The sequence below is a fragment of the Bombina bombina genome, chromosome 8, assembly GCF_027579735.1.
Source record: "Bombina bombina isolate aBomBom1 chromosome 8, aBomBom1.pri, whole genome shotgun sequence".
Lineage (NCBI taxonomy): Eukaryota > Metazoa > Chordata > Amphibia > Anura > Bombinatoridae > Bombina > Bombina bombina.
This window is the reverse complement of record NC_069506.1, coordinates 196,924,206-196,942,769: the sequence shown is the minus strand read 5'-3', so window position 1 is coordinate 196,942,769 and position 18,564 is coordinate 196,924,206. Positions and strand designations below refer to the sequence as shown.

The 18,564-nt window shown below is 38.2% G+C and overlaps 1 non-coding gene across 1 annotated transcript; it reads left to right on the top strand.

Moving 5' to 3' along the window:
* Positions 1 to 1,576: 1,576 nt before the first annotated feature.
* Positions 1,577 to 1,649, top strand: TRNAF-GAA (transfer RNA phenylalanine (anticodon GAA)). Its single transcript has one exon. It is a non-coding gene; the product is annotated as a tRNA-Phe (tRNA).
* Positions 1,650 to 18,564: the final 16,915 nt, after the last annotated feature.

The following is an 18,564-nucleotide window of genomic DNA, read 5'->3' as shown; positions in this document are numbered from 1 at the left end:
CAGAGTGTTGTACAATCTTTTAATGGGCTTAGGAGCACCATGAAGGATTTTGTTCTCGTAAAGATGCATATTTCTTCCTTTCAGATATAAATTGCATATCTGCATGACAACAGCATTTGAGCTTTTTACTAATCGAAAAAAGTACACCATTAAATGCTTCAAACTGGAATGCAGACTGCACCCACAGTGGACCCCGATTTGTCACTGCCTAAGTAAAATGAACACAACATTGTACGTTGAAAGAGACATGGTCAAGCCTATAGTGTGTTTTCAAACATTTGTTGAGCACTGGCTATATCCATGCTACTTACAGACTCACTAGAAAGCAATCCAATTCCTCAGACAAGCCTGCACCAATGTACAAAATATTTTTTCTTGCATTAATCCCCACAGGACTGGTACAATGTACTATAACTGCCATGCAAGCCACTCATGTGCCTTCCAAAACGGCTATAGATCGTGGCAGACACGCAAAATTGCATGGAAGTTGTATCTGTAGCAAGCGAAGATTGATTTTGACAGGCTGCCGACTCAAATAAAACTCTTCACCACAGTGTTGTTAGCTGCCTTACTACCCCTAAAAGTATACAATGCATGTACTCTGGTACCAAACAGTTAATTACATTGAAATGGGGCAAGTCAAACAAGAGTGAGATTCCTTTTACACCAAATACTGGTTTGTCTTGACGTATAGCTGTCTCAGCATGCTGAATGGTTTCCTGTTCTTGCCATAGATGTGGTCGCTCAAATTTATAGACTCGTGTAGTGCTCCTTCTTTTTTGGACAATTTTTCCTTCTTGCAAACAGAAACCACACCTTCAGACATGAACAATAGAGAAAACAACTTCATTAACATGTTTTCACTATTATGTTTCCAATGAAATCCATCTCTTGATAAGGTTTTTAGTTCATTGACACATGGGCCCCTACTAATCAAGCCGTCAACCGCAAATACGCTGGAATACCGCAGCGTAATTGTGGAGAGCTTGATTCCCCTTAGTTATCAAACCCTACAGACCGGCAAAAGTAGAATTTTGTGACGTAACATATGATCCGCCAGTCTCAGTCCGAAAGAGATCGATGCTTACGTCATTACAGATGTACTACTACTACTTTTGCTAGTTATCAAATTTCTACCAGGTACGCTTGGCACTATTCCAGCCCAGCATACCTGCTTTTCAAGGCGGCGGATGCCATAGGAATCAATGGGAGTCTGAAAGCAGCAAAGCTCATGTTCGCTGCTGCCCGATATCCCATTGATTCCTATGGGAGAATAAAAGTTATGTTTACACCTAACACCCTAACATGTACCCTGAGTCTAAATACCCCTAATCTGCCCCCCCTACACCGCTGTCACCTACATTATGTTATTAACCCCTAATTTGCTGCCCCCTACACCGCTGCCACCTACATTATACTTATTAACCCCTAATCTGCCACCCCCTACACTGCCGCCACCTACATTATACTTATTAACCCCTAATCTGCCGTCCCCAATGTCGCCGCCACTATATTAAATGTATTAACCCCTAAACCTAAGTCTAACCCTAACACGCCCTAACTTAAATATAATTAAGCCGAAATAGCTCAGTTGGGAGAGCGTTAGACTGAAGATCTAAAGGTCCCTGGTTCGATCCCGGGTTTCGGCAGAACATTTTCATTAAAGGGTTTAGTAAAACTGAGGCTGTGGGTATTTTACATAAAATGGAAAATTCAAGAACAAGGGGTCATGAGCTCAAGCTAAAGGGTAGTAGATTCAGGAGTAATTTGAGGAAGCACTTCTTTACAGAAAGAGTGATTGATTTATGGAATAAACTTCCTCAAGAGGTAGTAGCAACAAACACTGTGGGGGACTTTAAAAATGCATGGGACAAGCATAGGGCTATCCTACGAACTAGATAAGTTTATACTGTTAGGTAAGGTCGGGCAGACTTGCTGGGCCTATGGCTCTTATCTGCCGTCAATATCTATGTTTCTATTATGATAGCAACTTTCAAGTACATTAAAGGGTTTAGTAAATAAGTCTAAATAAAATTACTATCATTATCCAGACGGCATCTTCTGTCTTCATCCATCCGATGCGAAGCGGCTCCATCTTCAAGACATCCGACGCAGAGCATCCTCTTCATCCAACGACTAAAGCTGAATGAAGGTACCTTTAAGTGTCGTCATCCAAGATGGCGTCCCTTAGATTCCGATTGGCTGATAGAATTCTATCAGCCAATCAGAATTAAGGTAGAAAAAATCCTATTGGTTGATCCAATCAGCCAATAGGATTGAAGTTCAATCCTACTGGCTGATCCAATCAGCCAATAGGATTGAGCTCGCATTCTATTGGCTGTTCCAATCAGCCAATAGAATGCGAGCTCAATCCTATTGGCTGATTGCATCAATCAATAGGATTTTTTCTACCTTAATTCTGATTGGCTAATAGAATTCTATCAGCCACTTGGAATCTAAGGGACGCCATCTTGGATGACGTCACTTAAAGGTACCTTCATTCAACTTTAGTCATCAGATGAAGAGGATGCTCTGCTTCAGATATCTTGAAGATGGAGCCGCTCCGTGCCGGATGGATGAAGATAGAAGATGCCGTCTGGGTGAAGACTTCTGCCCGTCTGGAGGATCACTTCGCCCGGCTTGGATGAAGACTTCTCCCGGCTTCGTTGAGGATGGATGTCCAGTCTTCAGAACAGTAAGTCGATCTTCAGGGGGTTAGTGTTAGGTTTATTTAAGGGTGTATTGGGTGGGTTTTATTTTTAGGTTAGGGTTTGGGCCTGCAATAGAGCTATCTGCCCTTTTAAGGGCAATGCCCATCCAAATGACCTTTTCAGGGCAATGGGGAGCTTAGGTTTTTTTAGTTAGTATTTTATTTGGGGGGTTGGTTGTGTGGGTGGTGGTTTTTACTGTTGGGGGGTTGCTTGTATTTTTTTTTACAGGTAAAAGAGCTGATTACTTTGGGGCAATGCCCCGCAAAAGGCCCTTTTAAGGGCTATTGGTAGTTTAGTTTAGGCTAGGGGTTTTTTTTATTTTGGGGGGCTTTTTTATTTTGATAGGGCTATTAGATTAGGTGTAATTAGTTTAAATATCTTGTAATTTGTTTTTTATTTTCTGTAATTTAGTGGGGGGTTTTGTGCTTTAGATAATTGTATTTAATTTAGTTAATTGTATTTGATTTAGGTAATTTATTTAATTATGGTGTAGTGTTAGGTATTAGTGTAACTTAGGTTAGATTTTATTTTACATGTAAATTTGTATTTATTTTAGCTAGGTAGTTAGTAAATAGTTAATAACTATTTAGTAACAATTCTACCTAGTTAAAATAAATACAAACTTGCCAGTAAAATAAAAATAAACCCTAAGCTAACTACAATGTAACTATTAGTTATATTGTAGCTAGCTTAGGGTTTATTTTACAGGTAAGTATTTAGTTTTAAATATGGATAATTTAGGTAATGATAGGAATTTTATTTAGATGTATTTTAATTATATTTAAGTTAGGGGGTGTTAGAGTTAGAATTAGACTTAAGTTTAGGGGTTAATAAATTTAATATAGTGGCGGCGACGTTGGGGACGGCAGATTAGGGGTTAATACGTATAATGTAGGCAGTGTAGGGGGCGGCAGATTAGGGGTTAATAACATAATGCAGGTGGCGGTGGGCTCCGGGAGCAGCAGGATAGGGGTTAAAAAGTTTAGTAGAGTGGCGGTGGGCTCCAAGAGCGGCGGTTTAGGGTTTAATACCTTTATTTAGTTGTGGCGGGGTCCGTGAGCAGCGGGATAGGGGTAAAACAGTTTAGTATAGTGTGGGTGTTTAGTGACAGTAAACCAATAAAGCTGGGAAAAAGCCGAAGAGCAGCGAGATCGATGACTGTTAGTTAACAACAGTCCGCTGCTCATCACCCCGTACTTGGTGCGCGGATTTGTGACAGCTTTTTTGGTAACTTTGGAGAACGTATTCAGGTCCGCGGCAGCGATGTTAGGCGATCTTAGGCGAGCGTATTCGTGCCGTCGAATGCAAGTAAGTTGACGGCTTCATAAGTAGGCCTCACTGTGTGATGATTAGGGATGGGCGAAGGTTTCGCAAAGTTCAAAAAAATGAAACAAATTTTAACACATTTGTTTGAATTGAATTTCGAATGTTTACATATTCTAACATTCGATTTTCGAATGTTAGGTTTTGAATTTTACGATTAAATTCAAAAATATTTGTTTCTAAAAATTTGAATTTATATATTTGTAATAGTATTTCTGATGCTTTCTTTAAATGTAATATTTGAATTATGCAATATTCGAATTTGAAAAATTCAAATTTGTATATTTGTATTAGTATTTCTATAATGCTTTATTTAAATGTAATATTCGAATTATGCAATATTCGAATTCGAAAAATTTGAATTTATATGTTTGTTATAGTATTTCTAATTCTTTCTTTAAATGTAATATTCAAATTATGCAATATTCGATCGAAATAGAAACATTTGAATTGCTATATTTGTATCTATTATCTATAAATTTTCTAGATTCCCTACCACATGAACTATTGAACTTCTGAATAGTATTTGTTAAATAGAATCTTAAATTCAAAATTTCAAATGTGGACATTCAATCTAATTATAAAAATTTGAATTCGAAAGGGATATTCGAAAACTGTAAATAGCATTCAATAATAGAATGTTTAAGAATATTAGTTCGTATCAACATTCGGATTTGTAATTCGAATTTCGGTATTAACATTCGTTCTAACATTCTAAATCAGAAATTTACACATTCGCCCATCCCTAGTGATGATTACACTCATTGGTGGCTTATCAGACCAACCAAGCTACAGGGAAGCCATTAAAACACTGCTTTTTCTGATTAGTAGCATTACTTAATTAATGACACACAAAGTTGGCCACATACTGGACTTGAAAACTGGAACACCATCATAGTTGAAAGAAAGTGTTTTCTGTAATAGAGCTGTATGTTTTACCATCTGTCCTTTATGAAACCATTGTTGTTGGTTTCACGAGTTGCACAAATTATATCATACAGATCAAGATTTTCTAACATCATCTGCAATTGTGTCTTGATTCACATGTACATAAAAAGGCTTGATTTAGTTTGTGTCACGGATATCAGACGGCTAAGGCTACCCCCACCCCCCTACAACCTCACCCCTGTTGTTTCTCAGTGGTTTTGGGCTCCTCAGAGCAACCACCATCTCTGGAAGCTGTTTGTTTGCTTTGTGTTGGCTTGTTTTTGTGTTCAGAGAAAAGTTGGTGTATGACCAGGAAAACCCTCCTAGGCTGGACGGGCTCCTGGAACTCCCGGTCGGCTGCCTTACAACGGACACCATCCTAACCCCTCTCAGGCTGGCCAGGCTCCTGGAACTCCCGGTCGGCCACAGGACAGCAGAACACCCGCTAAATTTAACCCAGGTCGCTCCAGCAACCATGTGCCCCAGAGCTCCGCTCTTTTGTGGATTAGTAGCCCTTGGGGAGTACAAGAAGTGGGGGAATTGCCGGAGGGGAGCTCCTTTTGGAACTGGGGTTTTTGGACACCCCTAACCCCATAACTTCAACGGACTGTAACTCCGGTCCCCAGTAACAAATCATGCTGATGTTCGGACTGTGGCATCTGGGGGCTGAGAGCTTTAAAATGACACCTTGGAAGTGCCGCCGCTCCACCAGGATCACCCGAAACCGCCACCCCTATGTATTGGGATTATGTGAGACTGTGGCTCCTATGGAGGTGCCGGGCTGTCTAGAGGGGCGGGAATGGCGGGAAAATAGTGGGATTGTCCAGGGTCTTATCAAGATGAGCTGACTGTATAAAAGGAGTGTGTGTTTTCAATAAAATCAGTTCCTGTTAAACCTGAATGCTAGGCTGTCTAGTTATTTGGGTTTGCTCCAGCTACAATCACTTTTCCTGGGCTACATAGCAGCCTGTTCCAGGCAGAGGAAGGACACTCTGACAGAGCTACCTAGTCTGGTAGCTGGAGTCTGCCACAGGGTGGGACCCTGAGTACTGGTGCTGTCGGGCATCAGGGGTGGCTACAGGCTGTGGTCACTTGCCAGCTACATAGCTGCAATTGGCAGGGAGGAAGCAGGACCCGTTTGGCGGAGCTACCCAGTCGGGGTTGCCGGGGGTATCCGTCACAGTTTGTTTTACCAATGTAGGTAAAGCAGTTGGAACTGAAATAATGAAAGGCTTGTTTAAAGGGACACTGAACCCAATTTTTTTCTATCATGATTCAGATAGAGCATGCAATTTTAAGCAACTTTCTAATTTACTCCTATTACCAAATTCTTTTCATTCTCTTGGTATCTTTATTTAAAATGCAAGAATGTAAGTTTAGATGCCGGCCCATTTTTGGTGAACACACTGTGTTGTTCTTGCTGATTGGTGGATAAATTCACCGACCAATAAACAAGTGCTTTCCATGGTTCTGAACCAAAAAAATAGCTTAGATGCCTTCTTTTTCAAATAAAGAAAGCAAGAGAACAAAGAAAAATTGTTAATAGGAGTAAATTAGAAAGTTGTTTAAAATTGCATGCTCTATATGAATCACGAAAGAAAAAAATTGGGTTCAGTGTCCCTTTAACAAAAACATTGATGCAGGGACACTGTTGCTTCCATTTTGAGTGGTTATCAGTGCTGCTATGTCTTTGTCAGCAGAAAATGTTAAGCCATGTTTCTACTGAAGAGCTTACATTAAAAGAGCACCTTGCTCCTGGGTTATAATGGGATTATCCTGGCTGTTGACGGTACTGTCCTCATGTGGATTTTCTCTTGTCCTGCATAATGTAATCATATGGGTTTTTGCTGCCAGTAGTTGCACTATCATTAATATCAGCATCCACCTCTATAGTTGAATGCTGCTGTACATCACAGAGTACATTATCTGCATGAAGGAGGAGTCCAGCAGTACTACTTATAAAATCTGCATCTGCCCGTTGGTGGTCGTCATCTTTTCCTGTGGCGAAACTGGTGATACTATCACTTCTTTCTGTAGAACAAGCCACAGTGAAATTTAAGTGTATGTAAGATCATACAAATAGCATTAACACAGTGCACAAATACTAATAACAATATGAGAGTTAAAATGAAAATTACTTCATTGAAAGTGACTTCAAATTGTGATTACTTTTCACAAATTTAACAAGTGATATGTATGCCGCCCATCTGTATCAATACTGTGAGGCATAGGGTGCACCAATGAATTTGCACAGCAGGGATTGTCATAGATAGTGACAAATTATCTGCAAAAAGATTATGCAAAGTTTGAAATTTCCATCACGACATATCACAGGAGAACACATCTTAAACCAGATTACAATTGGAGTGTTTTTTAGAATTTTTGCTCATGCGCTAACTGCACTAGAACGTAAACTTTTTGCGCACATTAAGACCGGCTCTTATTACAAGCTGAAAGTAAAAAGTAAGCTCTTGCATGCTGACCCAATGCGTGCAAAAAGCCAAAGTTAAAATATTGTGTGAGTCATAACCTATTCCCCCATAGAAATCAATGGGGAAAAAATGGGGGGAAAAAACACATTTTCTCAAGTGTGCTAACCCGACATAAAAATATGAATATTTCACATTCCAATATTCTTCACAAAGCAAATATCTCATTGGCATTTTGGTACAATATCTCTCTCTCTCTTTCTCTTTCTCTCTCTCTCTCTCTCTCTCTCTCTCTCTATATATATATATATATATATATATATATATATATACTGTATATATATAACTCTATAGTCATACGCCATGCAGATAAGGGCAGGACTATAGTAGTTATGAATCGGACAGATTATGTCTCACAAGCCCTCTGACAGCTTGGCAACATACATGACTACCAAATACTGGAGAGTAACCCTACTACCCAGTACAGGACAGAAATTGTTGACATTCTGGGCGATGGTTTGGAACATGGGTATATAGATGAAAGTACAGTACAGTACTTAGATGTCAAATATCCTAAAATACCCATGTTCCACCACTTCCTGAAGGTCCATATGTCCTTAACAAACATTTAGGGCCGGCCCATTGTAAGCGGTATTGACTCTCTAACGTAGAGATTGTCCCAATGGCTTGATGCGTTGCTACAACCTATAGTAACCACCCTGCCATCTTATACCAGGGATACCAAACATATTCTAAACTTGGTCTAACATGTCGCTTGGGACAATTCCTACATCTGGGTCACTATAGACGCTGTCTCCCTGTACTCCTCGATACCACACAATAAAGGTATCAAGGCTATTAGATTTTTTCTTGCACAATACACTGATTATACTGTTGACTTTCAGGTTTTTATTATTCGAGTGTTGACATTTTTACTCATGCACAATTTTTTTTTCATTTTGAGGGCACTTATTATCTCCAGAGATGTGGGACCACCATGGGGGCAAAATTTGTCCCTCCTACGCCAATTTATATCTTGGCTGGTGGGAGCTTGCCACATCTTTGGAGATAGTAATCCCTTTAGGTCTCATATACGCTTTTTTAAGCATTATATAGATGACCTGCTTCTGATTTGGTCAGGCCCAATCGAAGACATTGGGACATTTGTCCAGTGGTTAAATGTGAATGATCAAGGTTTAAAATTCACTTTTGAGTTTGATTCTAAAAAAGATTAACTTTCTAGACTTAAAAGAAACTGCAGCAGAGAGGAAGACTACATACATGAGGCAGAACTGTTGGAACAGAGACTTAAAGAAAGAAAGTACAGCAATAGTCATATCAAAGAAGCCAAAAAGAAAGTCCAGATGATCCCTAGGGGAACTCTGTCACAAGACAACAAGACACGAAATAAAGAAAATAATTTTCAGGGAGTACACTTTATTGCCAGCTACAGTGCCAAATATTCTAAAATATGTAGCATTGTCAAGAAACACTATCCCCTCCTAGCGGCAGACGATCAACTGAAAGATGCGGTACAACAAAGTGTACAGTGTTCATATAGGAGGTGCCGTACTCTCGGCTCTCTTTTATCCCCTACACAATTGAAAGAATCTGACAGAGCAGGAAACTCCTGACTCACCCATACTAGAATGTACCGGTGTGGTCACAGAAAATGTAAGCCTTGTGATTATATTCAGATCATTAATATTTTCACCTCTGCAGTGACTGGGAAAACATATGACGTTAAAACTTGTCCAAATTGCACCTGCACCTATGTGATATACCTTATCACCTGCATAAAATGTAATATCCAGTACGTGGGTCTTACCTCTAGGGACATTAACTCACGGATCAGGGAACACATCTCCGCCATCACCAGGGACAAATCCACTACCCCCTTGGTCCAACACTTTGCTACCCTGCATGACTCAAAACTGAATACATTCAGATGGGTAGCTATTGAAAAAGTGAGTGTGCCAAAGAGAGGGAGTGATATTGAGGCTCTTTTAGCTAAAAGTGAGGTGTTCCGAATCTTTCAGCTTAAGACCAGAACACCTCTAGGTTTGAACTAAAAATACGATCTAATAAATTATTGAGAATAAATTGTATATACATCCTTTTGTATTACTATTTTTAGTTTACTATGTACATAGTATATACTGAGAACCACACCAATTATAGCCTCTCACCACATAACTTGTCTAAGGCCTATTCATATTTACATTTTTTACATACATGTCTAGAGCTTTCCTTTACTTCCCTGTGCAATTCTAAGTATAGACCTTATCCCCGACCCCTTTTGTTGTACGTTTATATTTATTCTTTTGTTTCCTACAGGTTACTATGTGGCTATAAACTACCACTTATGTATGAATCTCAGATAGTTCAAATATAGATCCTTTCTGGACCCAATTTTAGTATTGTATTTATATGAGTATATTGTGTGTTTGTTACAGGGTATAGTTCATAATATTATAATATATATACAGATTTACTTGCGTGTTTATTACAGTGCTTTGATTATTCTGTTAGATTGTCAGGTTTAGGGGGCGTATTTTTATTTTAATTGTTCAACCAATCAGCTAATGGTATATTCTTTTAAATTATGTTCTTTGCATTGCACCTTATGGCTATGATTATGGCTTAAAGGGACATGAAACCCAATAATGTCCTTTCATGATTCAAATAGAGAAAACAGGTTTAAACAATTTTCTAATTTACTTCTATTATCTAATTTGTTTTTAATTCTTTTGGTATTATTTGTTGAAGGAGTAGCAATGCACTACTGGTTTCTAACTGAACACATGGGTGAGCCAATGACAATCGGTATATTTATGCATCCACCAATCAGCAGTTAGAACCTAGGTTCTTCGCTGCTCCTGAGCTTGGCTAGATAAACATTTCAGCAAAGGATAACAAGAGAAGGAAGCAAATTAAATAATAGAAGTAAATTGGAAAGTTGTTTAAAAATATATTCTCTCTCTCTCTCTCTCTCTCTCTCTCTCTCTCTCTCTCTCTCTCTATCTATATATATATATTTCAAGAAAGAATACTCACACCTAGATTACGAGTTTTGCGTTGCGGCTCGTAATGCTGAAAATATCGCATTTTCAGCGTCTAAACAGCACCGCAGCCATTACAAGTCTTGTCGATATAGCTGTACCGCACACCTTTTAGCCTGTAATGCAATTTCAGTACCGCACTCATAAAAATTATGTTTTTTCATGGGATTCCCATAGCGCCGGTATTACGAGTTTTGCGTTCTGGCTAAAAAGTGAGCGTTACAGCCTACAACGACAAGATCTGTAACGCCATCTAAAGTCAGCAGTTATGTGTATTACGCTACAAAGCTGTAGCATAAAACTCATAACTAAAGTGTTACAAAGTACACTAACACCCAAAAAAACTACCTATTAACCCCTAAACCAAGGCCTTCCCGCATCACTAACACTATATTAAAGTTATTAACCCCTAATCTGCCGCTCCCGACATCTCCGCCAATGATAAAATGTATTAACCCCTATTCAGCCGCTCCCCGACATCGTCGCCACTATAATAGACCTATTAACCCCTAAATGGCCACCCTCCCGCATCGCAAACACTATTTAAATATTATTAACCCCTAATCTGCCGTCCGCCCACGCCGCCGCTATAATAAACCTATTAACATCTAAACTGCAAGCCCCCACAACGAAATAAACTAAAATAAACTATTAACCCCTAAACCAAAAGCCCCCACAACAAAATAAACTAAAATAAACTATTAACCCCTAAACCCGAAAGCCCCCCACAATGGAATATACTAAAATAAACTATTAACCCCTAAACCTAATGACCCCCTAACTTTATACAATTTCCCTATCTTAAATTAAATTAAAGCTTACCTGTCAAATTTAAAAAAAATATTTTAAACTAACAATTAAACTATTATAATTATTAAACTAAAATTAAACTAACTACCAATTAAACAAAACTAAACTACACATTAAAAAATCCTAACACTACTCTAAAAATTACAAAAAGTATCTAATTACAAAAAAATGAAATTACAAAAAACAAACAGTAAATTATGAAAAATAACAAACAAATTTTCAAAAATAAAAAAGAATTACACCTAATCTAATAGCCCTATCAAAATAAAAAAGCCCCCCCCCCCCCGAAAAAAAACTAGCCTACAATAAACTACCAATGGCCCTTAAAAGGGCCTTTTGTGGGGCATTACCCCAAAGATATCAGCTCTTTTACCTGTAAAAAAATACAAACACCCCCCAACAGTAAAACCCACCACCCAGCCAATCCCCCCATATAAAAAAACTATTTAAAATAGCCTAAGCTAACCATTGCCCTGAAAAGGGCATTTGTATGGGCATTGCCCTTAAAAGGGCATTTAGCTCATTTACATTGCCAAAACACTAATCTAAAAAAAAAAACACCCAAAAAACCCTTAAAAAAACCTAACACGGGGGCAGTGCCTGGAGGAGCAAGGTGATGGCAGCTTGATCACAGAGCTCTGTGCATGAAAGGCATAGAAAGTGTTTTGCTCGGCTACACGATGCCCTGACTGAGCTCAATGACATAGGGGAGACCTTCCTAAAACCTCAGGTAGCTACTTTGGCACGCTCTGTGAAAGGAACAGCAGAATAGAAGTGTTAAAGCACACACGCAATCTGTGCAACAGGCGCCATTTTAGCAACCTCCTACTAAGTTCAAAGAATGGAGACACGAAATAGGAACCGGAGAGGAGTACAGAGGCCCTCAGAGTGAATTGCTGTCAGCACATCTGACTCAAGAAGAAGAAGAAGCGCAAGAAGGTGATCTGTCCCCAATCCCACATGCTACCGCCATAAGAGGTGGAAGGAGAGGCAGCCACGCAGCAGGTTAGGCCGTCACATACTATCATGCGCCTCATGATTCATGCGCAAAGTGACTAACTTATTTAATCATCAAAATCTGACATGAAGACCATAAGTAGCTGGGGGAAGTGCAGTAAGGTACCCATAAATATGTATATATTGTGGAACAGGGATTTGGCGTGACAGCACTGGAACACGTGGGAACTATATTTAATACCGTAAAGGCAATGCTACTATAATATGCAAAATGCATGGCTGCTAAGAAATAAAAAAGCATGCTTGGGTTATTGAAGTCACATTTCCAAAACCTGGAGGGCATTTTAGAGAATCTCTAAAAGGCAGACACTGTTTACTATCATAAACCTACTTTTATAAGCAAAGTCTTCCTCTCCTCATACCTTAAAGTTAAAATCAACATACACAAGGATAACAGAAAGCAGGGGAAGAGAAGACACTCACGATCTTTGACCTAACAAAGTTAATTTTTCTTCCAATTCCTAAGATACCGGATCCTGAAAGGTACGGCTATATGCAATTTATAACCCTGGGGTCTGATATTGTTTACTACTTCAACAGTGGAAAATGTCTGCTAGAAAATAAACCATATACAAAAAAGAAAAAAAGGCTGCACTACATTACCAGACAATGTGATTCCTGGAATAGGGTAGAAACTGGTAAAAAGTCCACACAACAGTAGTACTCAATCAGGAAATAGACAGGTTCAAGCCAAAAGGAGTGCTGCTGTGCAAAAATCCATGGGTTTCTCGTCCATGGATATGAAGTTGAAAACACTGAAACAAGAGAATGGAAGACAGAGCACATCCGATTCAAGGTAATAGTTTAATATACAGAGTGAACACACACTAGTAATAACACTTACTAGAGAGAAAGTTAAAAACGCCCCAAATAATATGGTAGAAAACTCCACAGCGTGTAGATGACAGCGTCAGTCGTCACAGGGGAAGAACAGATTCAAAAGTTCCTGGCTGGTATTGTGATAGCGTAATCTTCGGAACACGTCACTGTGCGTCTTTCCACCTTCTCCTACGGATCTACAAAATGACCAAAAAAGCTCAACGCATTTCGCCGGTGACACCCCGGCTTTCTCAAGAGTATTGGTCGTGATTGTTGATAGTCCTTAAATACCGGTTAACACATGTCCTGATTGGTGCATTTAATTTCAAATTGCAATTCATCACAGGTAAACATAACCTAGCATTGCGGGAACTCAATTCATATTTTAAAAACACACAGAAGCAAAAGTAAGTTAAAACCAGTTAATAATAAAAAACACTGACTATTCATAAAACAATTTTATATAATGGAGGTTTACAGAATTGGATATCAGCTCCAAGGGGTACCTTTAAATGTAATAAACCAAATTGCTTGATGTGTCCATTTGTTAAGAAGGGGGACACGTTTTTCAATCATAATGGCTCTGAATCCTTTAGCATGAAGCACAGATGTAACTGCCAAACCACATATACAGTATACCTTCTTTCCTGCAAGTGTGACCATATCTATATATATAGCATAGTGTACCTGTTCACTTCACATCAGTACATGGTAGTGACACTCGAGATCTACATATACAAATTATAGATTAGGTACCACCAGGAATGACCAATAGATTACTCCTTCTTAGGAGAAAAGAGACTGAATGGATATATAGGATGAGGAGTTTGGCCCCACTAGGTCTTAACATTGATCTCGATGTACAAGCCTTTTTATTATCAATTTTTTATAATCATCATCTAGTACGTTATTCATGAAGTATGTTTTAAATTGAAATATATATAAAAAAAAAATTATATAATGAATTGTCAGTGTTTTTTTATTATTAACTGGTTTTAACTTACTTTTGCTTCTGTGTGTTTTTAAAATATGAATTGAGTTCCCGCAATGCTAGGTTATGTTTACCTGTGATGAATTGCAATTTGAAATTAAATACACAAATCGGGACATGTGTTAACCGGTATTTAAGGACTATCAACAATCACGACCAATACTCTTGAGAAAGCCGGGGTGTCACCGGCGAAACGCGTTGAGCTTTTTTGGTTGTTTTGTGGATCCGTAGGAGAAGGTGGAAAGATGCACAGTGACGTGTTTCGAAGATTACGCTATCACAATACCAGCCGGGAACTTTTGAATCTGTTCTTCCCCTGTTACGATGGACGCTGTCATCTACACGCTGTGGAGTTTTCTACCATATTATTTGGGGCGTTTTTAACTTGCTCTCTAGTAAGTGTTATTACTAGTGTGTGTTCACTCTGTATATTAAACTACTACCTTGAATCGGATGTGCGCTGTCTTCCATTCTCTTGTTTCAGTGTTTTCAACTTCATATCCATAGACGAGAAACCCATGGATTTTTGCACAGCAGCACTCCTTTTGGCTTGAACCTGGCTATTTCCTGATTGAGTACTATTGTCATGTGGACATTTTACCAGTTTCTACCCTATTGCAGGAATCACGTTGTCTGGTAATGTATCGCAGCCTTTTTTTATTTTTTGTATATGTTTACTTTTGTTTCTGTGTAGGCTGCAGCTCGTTACTTCATTTATATAGTAAGATTGGATTCAGTAAGAATTTTTATTGTTCCATCAATGCACTTTATGAAATATTGTTTGATTGCAGTATTTTAGTATTGTTTTGCATTTTATCAGTGTGCATCGTTTTTTATATTTATTTATATAAAAATCTTTTAATAGGAAGAGCATTACGTTAATTTGTACTGTTTATAGTAAGGGAACGATTATCACATTGGATTTAGGACTTAGGTGCTTTGTAAACCGTCTGGTCCTATAAATCTAATTACCATGGAAGTTGAAAACAGATTTGGGGATTATCTCTCTAGGTTTGACAGGCAGAGAGCTGTTAAAATTTTAGATGATGTGGTTAATATTGTGCCAGATACTGAAAAACCTTTGGATCTTTTTAAATATCTAGAAGATCTTTTAGAAAAAGATACAAGAGAGTGGCAAGATTTGCTACTCCTTGATAATTATATATTAAATAACGTTATACCAAGGGGCCTTAGATTTGATAAAAAAACGTCTATTCAAACTGGATGAAGTAGAGTTTACTTTAGATTGGGGCAAAGCCTTTCATAGCTGTTCAATTAAACTTCTTAATATTTTAATTAGGTATAGGGAACAGAGGTTGAAAGCATTAGACGATAAAATTAAATTAGCAGTAGATAAAATACAACCATTTAGTGAAGTAGAAGAATGGAAGACTTTCAATATTAATATTCAAACTAGAATTGCCAAATTTGAAAGAGAACTGAAGCAGAAAAAAACAGAAAAAGTTGGCAAGGGATTTGAAAGATTATAAAGATGAGGTGGTTCACACATATAATAAAGTGAATGAGGAGATTATCACTGTACCTTTTGAGACTCCTGAAGATTATAAAAATTTGGTTCAGAAGAGTCACACTTGGGAGGAAAGAAAAATTAGTATCAAGAAGACCCCTTCTAGAAATAGAGGTCTGGCAAACAGAATCAATAGGAATATTCCTAATGTCAATTGTATACCCAATAGTACTAGTGATACTAATACTATTTCTAATAATCACAATCGAAGTGGGGTGCATAAATGGAGAAGAGATAATACCAATATTCATCAGGGTGACTATCTAAAAAATAGCCAATGTGATTTACCATGGCGCCCTCCGTTTATATATTCTAGCAATCATAGAAGAGAAAATTTTGTCAATCACAAACTAAGAGGTCATCAGATTAATATGTCTCACTCTCCAACCAATAGATAAAATAGGACATATTCTAATAATAATAGAGATGACACATACCTTAATAGGAACAATATTAATAGTAATAATAGGTATGATACTTTGAGAAATCTGGGTACTCCCTCTTCTCCCAAACGGTCTGTTTGGCATAGACTGGGTGCAAAACCAAAATCTCCAAACCACACACATTTTTTAGACAGGGATCAGGGAAGTCACTTCAGGGACAGGAATCCTTCCTGGGAAGGAGAAAAAGTAACGAATTGGGAAATAAGAGAAAGACCTCAAAAAAGAGTCTTAGAATTAGACGAGGAGCAAGAGGAGGAATTAGAATCTAGAGGAGGGAACAGTAGAAGGCTGAATTAGAACAAATGAAAAAGGATATTGTGAATATTTCAGATCTAGTATTGTCTAATGAGGATATTAGGCTATTGGGTAAAGGTCTGAATTTTGCCCCAAAATCAAAACCCAACAAGTTTGAGGTATATATGGATATTCAAAAGTATATCAGAAAGATGATGCTAAAGAGATACTTTGTCAAAGATACAAAAAGTTATGATAAACCTAATACTAATAAATATTTGGAGGGCAAAGATATTTAAACTCTTTGTACACTTAAGAGTCTAGAAGCAGAAAATGCCTGTAATATTCAAGCTTGTGACTATGGAATTGACCCCTCAAACAATGTTAGCGATCTACTGGACCTCTCTATATATGAGGAGACATACAGGTTTCAAAGGTAAATCACAGTTTTATCCCCACCATATGCAAGGGGATCAATTGTCCCTTTTTAACAAATTGGTTTGTAGAGACCTTGATACTGAGCTAACTAAATGTAAAATAAATAAATATAATGATAATCTTACTATTAGTGAAAGAGCAGCTTTGAACTCACTTAAAACCAACAATATACAAATTATAGATTGGGTACCCCCAGGAATGACCAATAGATTACTCCTTCTTAGGAGAAAAGAGACTGAATGGATATATAGGTTGAGGAGTTTGGCCCCACTAGGTCTTAACATTGATCTAAATGTACAAGCCTTTTTATAATCATTTTTTTATGATCATCATCTAGTACGTTATTCATGAAGTATGTTTTAAATTGCAATGTATATAAAAATAAATAAATTATATAATGAATTGTTTTATGAATTGTCAGTGTTTTTTATTATTAACTGGGTTTAATACTATTGAGAAAGCCAGGGTGTCACCGGCGAAATGTGTTGAGCTTTTTTGGTCATTTTGTGGATCCTTAGGAAAAGGTGGAAAGACGGACAGTGACGTGTTCCGAAGATTACTCTATCACAATACCAGCCGGGAACTTTTGAATCTGTTCTTCCCCTGTTATGACGGACGCTGTCATCTACACGCTGTGGAGTTTTCTACCATATTATTTGGGGCGTTTTTAACTTGCTCTCTAGTAAGTGTTATTACTAGTGTGTGTTCAATCTGTATATTAAACTACTACCTTGAATCGGATGTGCGCTGTCTTCTATTCTCTTGTTTCAGTGTTTAGAAAATAAACCAGCTTCAACGTCCAAATCTGCTACACAGCACCCCTTTTTTAAACCCATTAAGGGAGAGAAGGTTCAGGAGAGAGAGGCCCCTATGCCTGCGGAAGAATTAGACTCAGACTCAGAATCCCAAGCTAATTGCATGGACACAACACCCACTACAAAAGCGGATCTCCAAAATCTAGTGTCTAAGCAAGACATTGCCTCTGTGTGTGACAGAATGCTGGAAAAAAATTGACACACTACAAAATACTGTCACATTAAACAGGATATCCTAGACTTGGGGTCAAGAGTTGAAACGCTGGAAGACAAAGAAGAGAACATAACAGAAGAAATTGCCACTTTACATCAACAAGTTTCCTCCCAACAACAAGAATTAGACTAAATTCATGACAAAATGGAGGATTTGGAAAATAGAGGCCAGCAATGTAGCATAAGGTTAAAGGGGGTCCCTGAGTCAGTGACCCCGCCAGAGCTACCAGACTTTCTCCTTCAACCATTTCAAACCAGATTCCAAATGGAAAGAGCACATAGGGCTTTGAGGGCGAAGCCGAAAAAAGGAGATCCCCCCAGGTATATAATTGTAAAAAAATTTTGCTTTCAGAAGAAAGAAGAGATAATGGCAGCAACAAGAAGGAACCCTACCTTTAAATGTAAAGGATCAGTCATCCAGTTCTACCAAGACCTCTGTTTGAAAACACTATAGAGACGAAGTGCGCTGCGCCCTCTTACACAGCTACTACGCAAAAAAACAGATTCCCTACAGATGGGCATTCCCGTTTGTGTTGCATATCCAACACGAATGTAGAACAATCTCATTTAGGAATCCATCAGAGATCCCAGAGATATGTGAATATTTAAAAGTGGACTGTCCGGAGCTTCCAAATCCACCCGGAAGAGTAGCACATCTCATATCTCCTCACAGCAGGGATCTTCATCTAGGGGAAAATGGTTGAAAGCTTCAAAGAAAAAGCAAAAAACTTGAGTTTACTATGACTCAGTAGTTTGAATATAGGAGACCTTCTGGAAGAGCTCATCAGCAATATCATCACAATG